The sequence below is a fragment of the Ceratina calcarata genome, unplaced genomic scaffold (assembly GCF_001652005.2).
Source record: "Ceratina calcarata isolate Rehan_Ccalc_2016 unplaced genomic scaffold, ASM165200v1 scaffold363.2, whole genome shotgun sequence".
NCBI classification, from domain to species: domain Eukaryota; kingdom Metazoa; phylum Arthropoda; class Insecta; order Hymenoptera; family Apidae; genus Ceratina; species Ceratina calcarata.
In genome coordinates this window covers 597,417-614,137 of record NW_017159356.1, presented here as the reverse complement: position 1 = coordinate 614,137, position 16,721 = coordinate 597,417, and the positions used below count along the sequence as shown (strand labels likewise).

General features: G+C 43.5%; 1 protein-coding gene across 3 annotated transcripts in view; it reads right to left on the bottom strand.

Moving 5' to 3' along the window:
- LOC108625523 (uncharacterized) overlaps positions 1–16,721 on the bottom strand; it is a 132,812-nt gene that overhangs the window by 30,582 nt on the left and 85,509 nt on the right. The window lies entirely within an intron of this gene.

The following is a 16,721-nucleotide window of genomic DNA, read 5'->3' as shown; positions in this document are numbered from 1 at the left end:
CTCAGTGAGTATCTCGGGCCGGAAGCGAAGTTCACGGTGTCGCACGAAAGCCAATCAACGCAGACGGCTCGGTCCTCGGCAAAGGGTTGCTGAACAAGGGTTGGCGAACAGGCTAGTTAACGCCTACGCGCGGTAATTAAGCAAAGCAGCGGAACGCGGCGCGGGAGAAACGCGGGTCCACGCTCCACCCAGACTCCTCTGAGTGAGAACAAGAATGGTTAAACCCTCTCTCTGCCGAGAGGGCGACAGGCCGGGCCTCGTCGGAGGCGGGTTGGTTAGCGCATGTATAATTAGCGCGAACAGACAGGAGGGTATTCCCGTGACTGCGTCGGGGAGTTAGCCGGTGGAAGGTGGACGAGGACGAGAGGAACACAGCGAGTCCGGGTGGAGGACAGGGTGGAGCCACCCCGTCGGCGCATGTGCCAGCATCCCTTGGAACCGGAGATATAATGTATTCATAACGTAGCTGCTCGCCATGCAGCGCCTCCCTCCCTCCGACCACCCCTGTAGCCTAGGTTTCCCTCTCGTTTCATCCCCCGGCGTCGCCCGAGCCCCGTTCCGGGTTCGGCGCCGTGCGGCGTTCCTAGCTGACGGTCGATTAATTGGCGGATTCTAAGAAACGCGTCACGCTGGAAGGAAATGCCCTCGCACGATATTCGATTCCAGGAAATTCCAACGTAATTGAATAGGTAGCGGCGCTGCGGGGCGCAGGCCGAAACGGAAGGAACGTTGATTGCGCCCGGGCCACCGTGCACCTGTTAATTACGTTCAGATGCCAGGGATTGCTCGGTCGTTTCGTTTGCTCCCGTAAATATATCCGGCGACGATGAAAAAACAGCACGAATTTTATTTGCAATAGTATATCCCATGTAAAAGATGTTCATATTCTGCATACAGTCTTTTACAAAGTACATATAAATTCAATTCAATATTACATACATCTAGTAATTTTTCTTTTCTAGCTACAGAATCCGATTCCTATCGACTCTATCAATGATTATCACAAGAACGCCCCTCCTCTTCTCTACTCTGTCCAAATGCAAATGTTCGATCCCATAAGCGGAGAAGCAGACAGCCGCTAAAAGAGCAATGAAAGCTGGCCCTTATCCAGGTAAACGTGACAGGATCGTCGCCTCTCGCACGAGAAAAAGAAGTGCCGCGGTTCGGACGGAGGAAAAAACGACCCTCGAACGTGCGCGGTGTATTTTGGTCCGGATCCTAGATAACCCGGTATGCTTTTCCGGATACTTGAACACGACACATGTCCCGTCCGTCCGAGGCTTTTCCCTTCGAGGGTCCGAGCCGGGGGTGGAAAAGGAAGCCGGCGCGTGGGAGAGAAGAGCGTTCTGCGGTTTCACCCCCGAGGACACGGTGTCATCAGGCGCAATTAGGGATGAGTCTCGGTCATCAACACGTGTACCAAGCTTTCTCCCCGGATGAGAGCTTCTCGGTGATACGTGTGCGTATATACGTACACGGTCCCCCGTCTTTTGTTCGCCACTGGTTTCTCCTATCGCATTATTTCTTTCCTTAATTTCGTTTCATTCCCCTATGACGCTGCGAGCCGAGGCGACAGAACAACGTTCCCTTTCTCTCTTCTGTCAAACTGTTCTATGAACCTCGTTGCAGCCCGTACGATTACTCCCGTTATACGCCTTTGACGCAATTATACTCCGGCCCTTATGACGTCTCGTTAACTTCGCCAACCCCCTGAAGGGACCACCGCGTCATCATCGCGCGGATCCATACGCGCGACGCACCCGAGTAGAAGAATATATTATTTACAACGTTTTCCTCGCAGACTAGTTTCTCGGTTAGCGAAAACAGAGTGGAGAATTGTGGGTGTATAGAGATGTCTATCTCGATGATTAATGGTTGAATATTGATAAGGTGGAACAGGTATACCCGTCTGTCAAATATTGCTAATGGCATGCAGCTATTATCAAATGAGTACTATTAATGTACTTCTAAATTATTACATTTGTAATATTAGTAAAATAGAATGCAAGTATTTTGTAGAAATTAAATAAATGTTTCTTGGATAGAAATCATTGTTTCACTGGTATTATAAATAATTAATGACCTCCAGTCATAGTAAGTATTTCACTTGTTACGTACGTAACTATAAACAAGAAAATTTAATACAAGAACGTAATACGAGGAATTGGTAAATGGTAAAAGTTGTTCTAGAGAGCTCGCCGAGCTCATTAGCGAGCTCGTGCAATCGACAAGTGGCTTTACGCGCCTTAATACCGTTAACAAAGTCCAAATTACCTGACAAGATTGTTTATGGTTAAATTCCCGCGATTGCATGGCTAAAAAGGGACGGGTGCCGCGCGAGTAATCAGCGAAATGGACGGCGAGGGATGTAATCAGCCGGGGGAGGCCCTTTCGTCGAACAAATTGATCTTCTACTCGTAGTAGGCGCAAATTTGCCACCGCCGAGCCGCGGACTGTGTGATAAACAGGCCCGTGTCGTTTTCTATTGTTCTGTGAAAAGCGTCGTTACGCCACGCTACGCGTACGCGAGTACGATTACGAGCACAGATAGGAGCTAATAGCTCTGGTTGTAACCGTGACGTGTAACAATTTTCTATGAGGTAAAGGGTTGATCGACGAGAGCAAGAAGTCCGCCTTGACAATCATCGATTCCAATTATTGAAAAAGTATTAAATATTCAGAAACGAGAGTCATAATTCAAACTCATAATTGAAAAATATATTCGACGTATTCATCTAAATCTGATCAGCACACGTTTCTCACGAAACCATCCAATCTCTTAAACCTCTAACAAACAAGATAGTAAAACTGAACACTTAAAGACCTTAACCAATATACACATTCCTAAAAGTATTTATGTACATTAAACAACGTGTACGTCTTTGAAATCACAATATGAGCCTACAACGCCGATGTTAAACGCGTATCTCGTAATTCCGCCGACAAAATTCGATGCCCGTCACTTCTGCAAAGCTTATCGCTGTCATTGGCAAACAGCAACCGCACCGGTGCGGCGTTCGGCAAATTTAAATACGCGGCCGGCGCACAATATCCACCGTGGTGGCCGTAAAATAGCAAAAGTTAATAATTCCCTGGCCGCCGCACCGGGGAACGTAATAAGCCGCGAGTTTAACCCCTAGACATACGCGTGTACACACGTGAACGCGCGGTTATGCGACGCTCACGTGTACACTACCGTTCATAAGTATCAGAGGACAGGTAATAAACGGTACGGGCGAACAAGATCTGTTAAATGTGCTTGGAAGGAGAAAATTAATCTCGCCACATATAAATTAATAACTACTCTAAAGTAAATTTCTCGTATCAAGGGAAATTGTTTTTGTTATTATCATAATTAGCAAACTGGATGCAATATATTAGTTTCAGCAGATTAAATCTAAGGTATTCTGTAAAAGAAATAACGTTAAGTTCTTCAGATGGAAACAACAGTTTAGATAATTCTATTAGAGATAACAACTATTATTTACTTTGTTAAACACAAGGTATTATCGCTACACGTAATTTACTTCCTAGTTTTTTATTATTACTGACCTCGAATTTTTTATCAGATTTCTACTTATGAAGGGTAGTGTACTTATGTTTGCGGTCTTTTTCCAGTCGCGCGAGGCCCGATGTTTTTAATAAGCGGTCGACACGTACCACGTACTAGATATTATACCACGACAGGCCACAGGCGTTGCACCCGCGCCACCCCTTCTTCTTAGGGTGTTCTTCCACCTTGACGACGGACTAAAGCTAAGGCAGAGAGAGGGACAGAGAGAGAGTTGTGCAGTATGGCCTCTAATTAACTCACACCCACCTGACCAAGGTGTGCACTGTGGTGTCTCGTCGAAAGTGGACGAGGTTCCCGACCTTCTTTCGTGGGGGTTAAAGTCGCCTTCCTCCACGGTCGATACACCACCGTGGCTAATAATCCGGGCAAAATTTCATTACACCCACCCACCTAATAATTCAACCGACCCTCACTTTATAAGAAAGAGTTTGAACGTTGGCCAGTTAAACGTAATTGACTAGCATTATTTAAAATTAGGTGATAATCTACAATGATAAGATTTTTTTATGACACTAAAGAATATTTCACAGTCAACTATAAATTCCAATGCATTAAAACGTATGACTATAATGAGTACTCAGTTCTTGTGAGAGTGAAATGCGCTTGTACATAAGAACAGCTGTACTAATAAAATACAATGAAGTACAAGCACAATAGGAAGGAAATGTTTAAATATCAACGACCCCACACGTGTCGCCTACTATTACAAATCAAATGAGCGTGGCGAACAATTACTAAAAACATTCATCGATCGGTTCGCGTTGATTAATGGCGTTCCGCCAGGTTCTCCCTGTTTCCGGGTGCATTCCCGAGGGTGGATCCGCTTAGACGAGGACCGAGCGCGTCCGTGAACTTTAGCCGCGATTAGATCGCCGTAAATTGCAATGTGGTGCACGTCGGGCATATCCATTGCCAATGGGCCGGGGCATTTCCATTGAATATTCTTTTCATGAATTACATACCGAAGATACGTCCTCCTTCGCACCCGTCAAGCGTGACGAGAACGCCAGATATGTTGTATAATACTACTGTAGAATAATTGCTCTTGGCACTCTAATCACGAGCGGGACGAACAAAAAAACAGTTCGACAACATTAACGTATAAAAAAATTTGTAACAGGTGCAGTTTAATTGTTATCAGCCTAATAAATAAAGTTGTAAAAATTATTACGTCGACGTGCATTTCTTATCGCGGCAACATCTCGAAATGAGAAGTGGATCCAGAGATCAGGGCGATCCTTAAATTCGACTCCGTTACATTCTCGGGGCCAAATCGAACCGATAATTCGTCGAACGATTAATCATATTAATTGCACCGTGGAGCGTACGAGGCCCGGCACCGCGATTCTTAAGCTGCTTAATTATAAATTGTAATTAGCGCTCGCGCTCGGCCACGCAGCTCCGATTAATTAACGACCTCCTCCCCCCCTTCCCGCCCTGCTCACTCTCCTGCCAGCCGGGGGCACTTAATTATTAATTGCCGGGACCAAAAGCGCGCATCCGGCTGTTCCCCGCGACACTTCGTCCCCCCTCCTTCTACTGTTCCCAGTTCAGAACCCGTTTCTCTTTTTGGTTTCTTTATTTTTTTTTCCAACTACGACTCGCGTCGATTAGATATAGACTACTCTCATTATTCGATTAATTAATAATTCGTGGATTCGTTGTGATTCACGAGTAAAAATGTAAATAAGCAGAATTTTCTCTTTTGCCGTAGCGTTTTTAAGTCGAATCGATCGAGAAAGAAGAAGACCCGACATACGTGCTTCGTTACATCACGGTCGAATAATACTTTAAAATCGCGCGGCAATGAGTTACGTCGCGATCCTACGCTGCACTGTACGTGTATGTGTACATATGTAGGTACTACGTGCTGCACGAGGTGCATTCAACGCGCAATGAATCGCGGACACGCCTTCGCGTCGTCGCTTCGCTTCGCTTCGCCCGATTTTGCCTGCACGCATTCGATGCACTTTCTCACACCGTTGCTCACGCGTGTCCCCCACTCGCGCGCCGATGTTCCCCGAATATAATTATTACTCTAAATATATTGATGAGCCGACGGACGATGATTAGAATTCAAATCAGTCGATAGCCTCCAGACCAGAAAATTATTGCATTCTATGCAGAAAAAGAAGACGAGATTTACTTCTTCAGATATTAGAAACATTTTTTTATACTACGATCAAGGATTAAATTTAAGTGGGACTTATTGAGACGAATTTTTGTGACTGTAAATGACACGCAGAAAAGTTGCAACTGCGCCTGACTGTAATTAATCAGATCTAACCGAATGGATCAAAATCTGATCGGTGCGCATAAGCACTTCTTTCGCGAAATTTAATTGATAACTTGCCAGTCACTGTTCTTATATTAGTACCTATAGATCCTCTTTTTCTCCGTCTCTGCATGCGGTACGTACGCTACAATATTGATTTTGCGATGCACTGACGGTGCAACTTTGTGCAATCACATTTGACGCAACAAAAGTTGCAGCCCCTTTATTAAAAATACACCAATTTATTACCGAGCTCGTCGTTAATAATCAAACGCCTGTACGTGCAACAAAAATTTAATGATTTCAACACTGTAGATATTAATGTTTCTCCTTTGCGGGCAGCGAAATAAATGATAGTGTCCCCGTTCGAGCCGTTTAATTATCGGCCGCGGCGCAGCGACAACTCGCGCGACACTCGCCGGACAATTAACGGGGCCCCGAGTGTTTACAATCTAGCGCTTAGCGAGGCAACCAAGCAAGTGGCAATCAACCGGGACAATTAATGAGCGGCCGCCTCGAACGTTCCCCCGGCTTAAATTCCTTAATTTGCGGCAATTATGCGCGCGGCCCAGTAATTAGCGAGCTCTCACTCGCTCGAGCTAAGGGCGACACGAACATGTCGCAAGCCGCTGGATACTTAATAAAAAGGACAAGAAAATAACAGCCGAACCGAACAGGACTCGCAATTTAAATAGTTTCTTACTTATTGATTTTATTAAAACAAATCTCTATGATTTTACTGTTCTAACTTATGGACGGGAGTGTATGTATTCGCACGTGACAGTCCATGCACGCGTGAACGGATGAGTAGTTCATCCGTTCGACGACGTCGTTACACCGCTTCCTTCTGTCTCTGCGGTTTTTCACGGACGACAGAAATTTGGAAAGCTCTCAGTCGTGAGAAGCGGAAGCTATAGCTGCACAGTGAACTTCTAGAAATAGTTGAGTACATGTACCTACGAGAATTCCGAACGGGCTTTCAAAATGTAGGAGACAGATTTCGTAGAATGATTAATTAATGCGAAGTTAGGAACTGGAAGAGGAAGCTGTCATTTCAAAGAATATACGATTCATGCCGCATCATCTCATTACCAGAAAAATACAGAGATTAGTTCACGCAAAATAGATGATTAAACGGGAAACGGATTCGCAGGAAACGTGATAGACTTTTACATGGATTTTCACAGCAGATTAAAATGAAGAATACAAGAAGGATACTTGGATTTCCAATTGATAGCAATTTTTTAGGTACATAGTACGTAGTCTATACAAACTGTTTGACATCCGCAATTAAATGGTAAAATGATGGAAACATAAAATTTTATTACTCGTAAAACGCATACGACATTTAAATACTGTCCCTTCGTTCTTAGCAAGCGTTTCGTTAACTAATTCGATTTAGTGTTAGTTACTGGCAATCGTGGAAACCCTTGGGCAACGAGATTAAAGTTAATAAATGAGCCGTACACATGCAGAGAGCAAATCAGTCTGATTCAGTTTGAAATCCGTGTTCGACAGCCGATTACAACGAGCCACAGTTTTTTGCACCGATTCGAATCGCGCACGGTTTTACGAGCGCAGCGCGCGCCCGATGACATTAACAGTGGGCTCTCGGTCGCTCGTTAATGGCTCGGTTAACCGAGTTGAAAATTATGAACGGCCGGATTTAAATTATGGTGTATAAAAATTTCTCTAAGGCATTCTATCCCCATGGAAACGTTCCTTAATTATGCGTATCCATGCAAGAATTATTAATTCCGTGCACGTGTATTGAAGTTTAATTAAAGCGCTTCGAACCAGAAATAGGAAAATGATAATAAAATAAAAGGAATTGTAAACACGTTCGTTGTAATTTTTGCTTGTAATCATGCAGTAGATATAAATTATTGTAATATGATCGATCATATTCCTCTCATGTTAAATTTCAATCAATATTCAATAACATCGACTCTTCTCGAACATGATTCGCTTGTCACCAAGCTATTTGAAATATGTGACCTTATCCTTCATTCACGCTACCGTTCTTGCCGTCAAGTACCGGTCGATGACTTACGACGATGACTTTCCGTCGTTTTCAAATGACAAAACAAAATTCTTCATGTTTTACGCTGTTTTTTGGAAAGAAGAATTCGCCACAATATCAAACAGTCTTTTAACTCTAAATAATGTATTTGATTTCATTTTTTAACCGTGAATTTCTCGTGTTCATTTATGTCTCACTTTGCGAATTCTTATAGAAATAAATTTTAATTTTTAGACTGGAACACGAGACATAAATATTTTATCCGACAGAAGTATCGATATCTATTATTCGTGGATTTTATTATTCTGATCTTTAAATACACTGTCAATGCTAAGTAAAGGACAATAAAATCTAAAATTCATTAGATTCATTGAATGTGTCACAGATTATTTGAAGATATTCATTACGGCTAAATAGCATAAAATAGACGATCAGTCAATATTCTTCTGTAGAAAATGATATCAGTTTAATGTCGGTCAGGTTCTCATCACATTTCTACAATATTGTGGTATATATATCGCATATAAACGTTCATTTCTCTCAACGTTCAATGAATCTTTTTAAACGATTAATTTCCACTTGTATCGTTTCATAAATTCGACGAAAAGCAATGTGAGAATGTATGAAAATAAGAAAGAAGTAGAGGGAGGACTCTCGAATTCGATTGGGATTCTGGAGCGAGGCCGTGGCGCGTCGCGAGGATGACACGCTTTCGGGTTCCACGGAAAGGAATTAGTCACGTGTTGGATCGGCCGTGCCCGCCTGGTTTCCTACTCATTTTATACGCGCGCATAATTTAAATGGTGGCGTAATGAACGGTACGCGTCCGCCGCGGTGTTAATTGACGAGGAGACGATTACGGCATATCGTTGAACAAGACGGTTCGTTAGTCACGATCTGCGTCATTTGCCGCGTCCGAAGGACGGATTCGACGCCTGCGACGGCATAACAAATCGAATAGAATATTCAAAGATCTATCGTGGAGTAAAATTTTTGGTAGTCAGATTTCAGTTCATTTAATCTTTGAACTTAAAATTTTAGATGGACATTCCGTTCACCACTTAAACATTGCAAGTTCACATATTAATGATTGACAATTTTTTATTATAAATCCATAAAATTTACAGTTTATTAATAATTAATGAAATTAGGGAAACAAGTAGTTAGATTTGGTAGATAAATTATAGAAGTATGAATAAAATGCTGCAATCTCTTAACTGAATATTATACCTGTTTTATGAATAGTGTTAGTTCTAACTAACTGGTGCAATTATTTATCATTAGAAAGAGAACTTTCCTTATTGAAACAAATCTACATAACCAGATATCGCGTTCATTCACGTGATCTCATTAGATATTGCCATTCTTACGAATTCGATCTATCCTGTTCAGTTTAATATGTATGTATATTCCCGAAACAATGTTTAATTATCTGTTCCAGATGATGCGGAAACCTCTAGGCGTATAAATAACATTGAATAGTGTTCTGTTCGCGTACAACAGCCTGATTAATGCCGGCAAAAAATAAGCAGCCTCGTTGAATAATGGTACAAGATAGAGTGGACTGGAATTCGGGAACAAGAGAAGACGGCCGGCTGCGGGGGTGTTGGCAATAATAATTTAAAAATAGAGGCGGGCGCGAACCGGCCACGACGAACGATGCCGAAGGAAATAATAATAATAATCTCTGAAATTAAGCTGAGGCTCGGAACCGCGCGCATCGGAGACCGAGAAACGGAGAACAGGGAGAGAGAGAGAGAGAGAGAGAGGAGAGAGGGAGAAAGGGAGGGAGGAAAGTTCGGGCTGGCTCTGGCAAATTCGAAATGTTTCGCAACAGGTGTTGCGGAAATTTGGTACGTCCGCGGGTGAAACTTAAGCCGTCGCGCAATCGTGTAACGCGCAGGGAAGACACTTGTTGCCAACAAGTCCGAAATCCGCCCTACCAAACTTGAATCTATATNGACAAGAATACATTATGAATCTATGATCTTTTTTTTCTTTACGAATCTGAATGAAACAAAGAAATAATTGATGAAATCAATTAGAGTAATCGTTTATCTGTTCATAGAAATTGAAGAGAGAATGCGAAACAAATTTAGACAGAATCGTCGAATAAACACAGAGAGGAAACACGGGAAGCACAAGAACTGTTCATTCTACCTAATTCCTCTACGTTCGATTGTTAATTGTGCAACGATGCAGGGACATTGTAACGATTCAGAATGAAACGTTTCCGCAGGCCCGAAACGACGCGCAACCGTCTTTCCCACAGGGATCGTTCACGCGTAAAAAACTGAACGGCGATATAATTGCTGGCCGTTAATCAAGCCTGCGCAACTTATTGTTAGCAATAAAATCATTCACACCCGAGATGTTATGAACGATAGAATGGAAATCTTTTTCTTGTGCCATTTAGCACACCGGTTCTCTTCTATTCTTTTTTTATTACTGTGAATAATGTTGCTTCAAGTTGTACTGTGTACTATGAATATCTCAACTGTCGCTCGGTTACGTTTATTATTAACGTGAACATTAATTGTAGCATCAATATTAATAAAAAGTATTAAATACATACTAAATTAATTAAAATATAATAAAGCATAAGAAAGAGAAATTTCTATTCTTCCCTCTCAAACTCAATTTCAACCAAAAAGCCACAGTCTATGTTACAAAAATAGCTTGCGTTGTAAATGTAAGGCAACAAATAAATAGAATCGCGGAGAACAATATGTGGTGTTCTTTAAATAAAGAGTGAAAAGCGTTTGTGAAAGTATGACTCAAGGATAAATAAAAGAGCGGTCTCGGTGAGCGTTTGTTAAAATATCTGAGCAGAAACAGAGAACCCCGAAGAATGCGTGCATGCGTCAGACCGGCTGAATGGCGCCCACGAGTGTGTTTGCTCGTGGACGTGCGCGCGGGGGTAACTATCCTTGGGGTTGGTCAGTGACGAGGGCAGAATTTCAGAGAGAATCGTTTGAAAATAAGAAGAATGGAGGATACATCGATTATCCGTCTGATCAGAAACAATTTATACGAACTGAATACACGTCGCATGATTTGCATTTTTGCAATATTACTCGTCTCTTCTTTTACGGACAAGGTGTTGCATCTTCCTCGTAATTGAAGATCCAATAAGTTAATTAAATAATTGATTGAAGTATTTCTTTCAACAAGTTAATTCATTTAAAGGTACTTATATATTATCATTGTTAAAAAAAAAACGAGTGCAATCTCAATTAAACACTGTAACAGACGCTACTTAAGTTGTCAATTCAGAACGCAGAGTCGTGTGTCATTGAAGAGTTACGTTTTCGATAAATGCTTTTAATAAACGCGTTTTGCTCCGGATTCGTGGGAATCCGTGGCCGTATCTCCTCTTCGGAATTACGCAACGCGGATCCGAGCACGCGGTACGGCTCTCTCGTGAAAACGTTCCTACCGGAAGTGCGTACTTTAATTAAACGTCGTTTCCTGTCAGTCACCAGCGCGGCCGGTTTTACGGAGCGGAGCGCGACGCGATTAGAACCAGAAATTTCGTCTCTTCGACGTGGACACAGCGAGGACGTCGGCAGACGATTATCCGTATACGCTTGTTTATTTTTACAATAGTGCGGGAATTACGGTAGCCGGTCTTTACGACGGTTAGTGTACCGGGAAAATTTCTGGCAACCGGACGTAGCTGATGCTTCGCCAACTGAACGCCGTACAGTTGCGCCTGTATGTGTGTATGCACGGTACATATGTACGTGGACTATTCATTCAGACCCGCGGTGCTAGTATTTTCGTATCGCGCGAGTTTTCCGCGGATTCGACGTTTCACATTTTCCTGTTAATCGCACGTCGAAGCATTAAGTTATCTTTATACTGCCTGTTTAATTGCGAATTGCGGTTTGCGGTAGATTTGTCATATCTAAATTAACTAGAAATTAATTCACGTTCGTAAAGCTTACGTTGAATTATCAAATCATTTAGTATAAAGATTGTAATCAATATTCCTTAAACGGATTTATAAGAATTGTGTTTACTTGATGCATGTGCTTACCAGAAACGTTGAATCGTGAATGCAAGTGGAGGTGGAAGTTCGAGCAGTTTACGAACCGAGGGTGGGTCAGTGGGTCTCTGGCCGCGTTCAGGAACGCGCACAAGGTCGCAACTTTTTACTCCCCTGGTCCTCACGCGGAGTGAGTCATCGTCGACAACCCCTCGATCAACCTCCGAAACGAAATACACCTTCGCGACTCCTCTCGGGCGTCACCCCCGTCCGATTCGTCGACGACGCACGACACTCGGTTCGTTGATCTCGCCTTCGAACGCTAATGTAAACACCTCTAACCCGGACACAATGTATTGCCAGACACAGCTGTCAGTGAACCACACAAAACACGCGAAACACGTTGACAGTTAGGTAAAAATCGAGTATAATACGTTATACGGAATACTTTTTATTATGATATTCTTAAACCCGAAACTAATTTAGTTTCACCGTGTATATTCGCCGCACACGTTCACTGTTTTGTTTGTCACGTTACCGGTGAAAAAATTGAGAAACCAACGACCAAGAGCACGTTTTTTACAAGTTTTCACTGTACACGTGTACGTCTATCACTAAAAGACACTAATTATTTCTACTGTTAACACGAGGAAAACTTTATAAGAATTCGTTCTAGTGCCGGCGAACCGAAGTCCACGAGGACGAACAGTTTTATATTTAGAAGGGGAAATACGTACGTTAGGTGCGTGTGTGTGCGTGTGCGTGTGTGTGTGTGTGCACGTGTGCACGTTTAGGTTTAGAGGACACCGGCTGAAAGGCGCAACGTCATATGGGGTAAAAGCCGTTGGCCTAGGTCAGGATCACCACGTGATGACTACATACGATGACGTGGATCGATGCTCGTTCTCCGATTCAGGGTTGGGGCGAACCCGTCTTACTCTTGCCGTTCCGGTTTCTCGCCTAATTCTATTGGAGCCCGGAGAATACAAAACAATCCAGGGTTATCCGTTCACTTCGTCTCACTATTAGCTTCTTCTTCTCTCATTAACATTGTCCATTCGAATCTTGTCCAACTTTTGCAGAGTGGACGATTCAATGAATTCGCTACGTAACGAATAAGAACGAAACGAATTCGTAAGGTCGTCGCTGTTGTTTACACTGTAACGATGTTCACACGAAGGTCCTCTGCGAGTAGATCCCGAAGCGTAACAAACGAATACAATCTGTCGCGGACGCGGAACGAATCGCGGATTCCCGGTAAAAGTCGCGGGCGATATCCTGGTTCGCGATACTACGGCGTTCGACTCTCACGTGGCGGTGCGGTCCAAGCCCTCGTCGACGGTGACCACTTCCTCGAGGTTTCGGCCAATCAGCGGTGAGCCAGGATACCCCGAGCGTGACGATCGTGCCCGCTCGTTGGCTTTCGGCCGCGCTCGGTAGCGGTCCGTCTTCGTCTGTCGCTCACGTGTGCCGCGTGGCCGACAACGTACGGTCCGTGACTACTCGCTTTTCGGTGCTCCGGTGCTACTACCGTGCTCCTTCGTGACCGTTCGCGACCGTCCCTCGCGCCCACTACCACTCGTTGTCCGTCGACGCGACGCTACGTCGGCGCGCGCGATACCAACCGGCAGTCCCAGTCCCGTCGAGCCTCTCGACGATGAGGACGACCGCGTGGACCGGGGTCCAGGACAATCCGGCGCGTCTTCGTCCTGGCACACACGCGCGGGCACGAACACACCACCAGCTTCCTGGTTTCCACGCGTGAAAGCACGCGCTGCCTTCGCGTCGAGCGTGCGCCTCGTCCAGCGTCCGACACGATACTACCTCTCTCCCCTTCCGCTCTTTCTTTCTCACTCTCCCTACGCCCCCTCCACGGACGCGGCTCTAGCTCCGTCTCCTTCTGGCCGCGATTTCTGCCTCGAGTGCGGCCGCGACGACGCGAGAAGAACGCGGCCGGCTCGTTAAACAAACGCCTCGATGACGTCACTGGGTACGATCGCGGGACCGTCGAAAAGTCGATGGAGGAACGATCCCCGCGAGATCGTTCGCTCCGTCGCAGGACGTCGTCTCGTTCGGCCCGAGTGAGTCTGACTCGGATCGTCTGATTCTACTTGCAGCTAGATTATTCGGTGGAATCTGTTCAGCCAGCGGGCGCATCGCTCGTTTCGAACATCCGGTGGTCGCTTAATTGGAAACTTTTGCGCAGATCTTTGCCGCGTATTTTTAGAACCGCGGCTCCGAACGATCTCTCGCTGACGGACTCGCTCCAATTAATGCATCGACTTTCGCCTAATCGCGATTTTTAAATGACAATCTACCGTCAATCACATTTAGACGAATGAATGTATTAATATCATAACGTGACACGCTTGTGCTTTTATTAAATTAAAACGACATTTGGAAGCTCCAATTTTTCCTATGGTCGATGGGTCCATTAACAGATCGCAAGGACGCGATCCGTACGGATTTATAAAACAATATGTCACATTAAACGCGGACAGGTTTTCGTTTCCAGTGGATAAACGGCGTGATCTCTATATTTATACTGGACGCGGAACGCTAAAGCTCGGTGGCGTTTGTTAAACAAACATCTCGATGACATCAGAAAGCATCGGGACATCGAAAATCGCTTGTCGCCATTAGCGACAGTCCGTTCCATCCTCGATTCATTTTGTCGATCCGATTATGTGTTGCCATTGGCGATGTCCACAATTTTGACGAATCACTTTTATAATTCCTTTTTACGTATCCTACATTTTGGTTGATTAATGATATTTAAATTACTCGGAATTCTATCAGTCACGTCTGTTTACTATGAAAATTGTCTAATCGATCATATTGCATCTTATTAAATCACTTATTTTAAATAAACCGACGAGTTATTGAAATAATGATTACAGATCAATCATACTGGAAGACATGACATTTAACAATTCACGTGATAATTAAAAACCGATCGATATTACGGGTCAAACTTGAAGGCAGTCGTCAATTCCGTTTCATTATGTGTTGTTATCAGACTGGTTAAGTCGATGTTCGAGCAGGTATAAAGCAATTCATTGACACAAATACCGGTGCCGCAGTTTTTATTGCCACCGTTCTGTTGCGACACGGGGCAGCTCTATAAACGATCCTTTCTTGTCGGACTTTTTCCCCGTGACCGACCAACTGCCTACGCGGATGTTGGTAACCGCTAATTAAACAAAACTCCGTGATGACGTCAAGCGAATCATGCGAGATCATCGAAAATCTTGACGGATGACTAGCATTCATTCTTCGTTTCGCTTAAACGTTATTAACATTTTAATTCTAGCTTCCTTCACAATTATTTGTAACTACTTTTAGGAATCTATACGAATTTACATTTTTTATTCCTAATTTCTAATTGAGAACAATCTGCAGATTCCAAACACAATTAATTTAGCTTCATAATAAAATCTAACAGAGCCGAAGCTTCTAAGCGTTCACCGGGTAAGGCCAAGTTCTAGGTCAATAACTCTTCGGCTTTCACGCGGGAACACGTAATCGCGTCAACGTCCAGCGAAACATCGGCGAAAGAAGCGTCGCCGGATGTGCGCATTCCCACAGATTTCATCGGTTCCACCGAAAACCGAGCGAATCCTTTTTTTTTCACGCGTAAATAATCGCCGCAGCACGCAACCGCTGCTATTCGACTCGCAAGAACGAGGGGCGAGGAGAACAGCATTCATTAAACAAACGCATCGATATGACGTCAAGAATAACCGCGCTCCCCTTCAAGAGTACTCGCGTAATTCGCGCCTGAGAATATTATTGATTCTCTCGGCTCGTTCACGTACATATTGCCGACTTCAATGGAATGTAGACTGTTTCATAAATAAATTACATTTGGTGGTGGATATTCCTTTAAGCTTTTTAAGAATCTGAGTCCTTTTAAGTTTCTGACATACTTCTTCAAATTAATGTATATTTCGAACCTGTTCACATTATTGAATGAAAGATATTTCTGAGACACACGTGTCAAGTCGATGAATAGATTCGTTTATGTACATATTACCGACTACTCTTCAAGCTTCAATGGAATGTAGAGTGTTTCATAAATAAATAACATTTGATGGTGCATATTCACATTTAGTATCTTAAAGCTTTTTAAAATAATTTTGACACACACTTATTCAAATCTGCATTAATACGCATTGCCAGGCTCTTTATGTACTATTAAATGGAGGATCTTTTCGAGACACACGAGTCCTATTGATAGGATCGATAACATTCACAAAATGATAATGGAATGTTAATCGAAGTAGGTGAAAATTCGGAGTAATTGAAAGTTGGAGAGGCGACTCCGCGGGGAAGGATAGGAAGAGACGGGGCCGTGGGTGGTCCGACTCGTAACGTCCGTAGCTACTTGGAAATGGATTTCGCCGCGTCTACCGCTATTTAAAGATGAAGCGTGCGACGCGCGAGCCCTAGCCCCTTTTCGCTCTACTTTCCTCTTTTTTTTTATTCGACTCTCACCCGCCCGCTTCTACACGTGACTCGCGAATGGAAACCGTCGTGCATGCGATAATATAATCAATGAAATGAAACTAACTACGTACTTATATTCATCGTTAATACATTGTGACAATAGTAAATAGAGAAGAGAAATTAATACAATTCGTGATTGAATCTCTAAAGCGTGATATCTTTTAGATAACCTTCTGGGAACTATTCATAGAATTTTAATAAACATAGAAACATCGTAAAATTCGTACCATGCTGGTCTGTTTTAATAGTTATATGAGCCTAAGCTACATACATGGAGATCAAAGTCTATAACCAAAATTTCGTCTTTCACACCTCAATTTACAGCTGATCCACTTCCTCATGTATATTT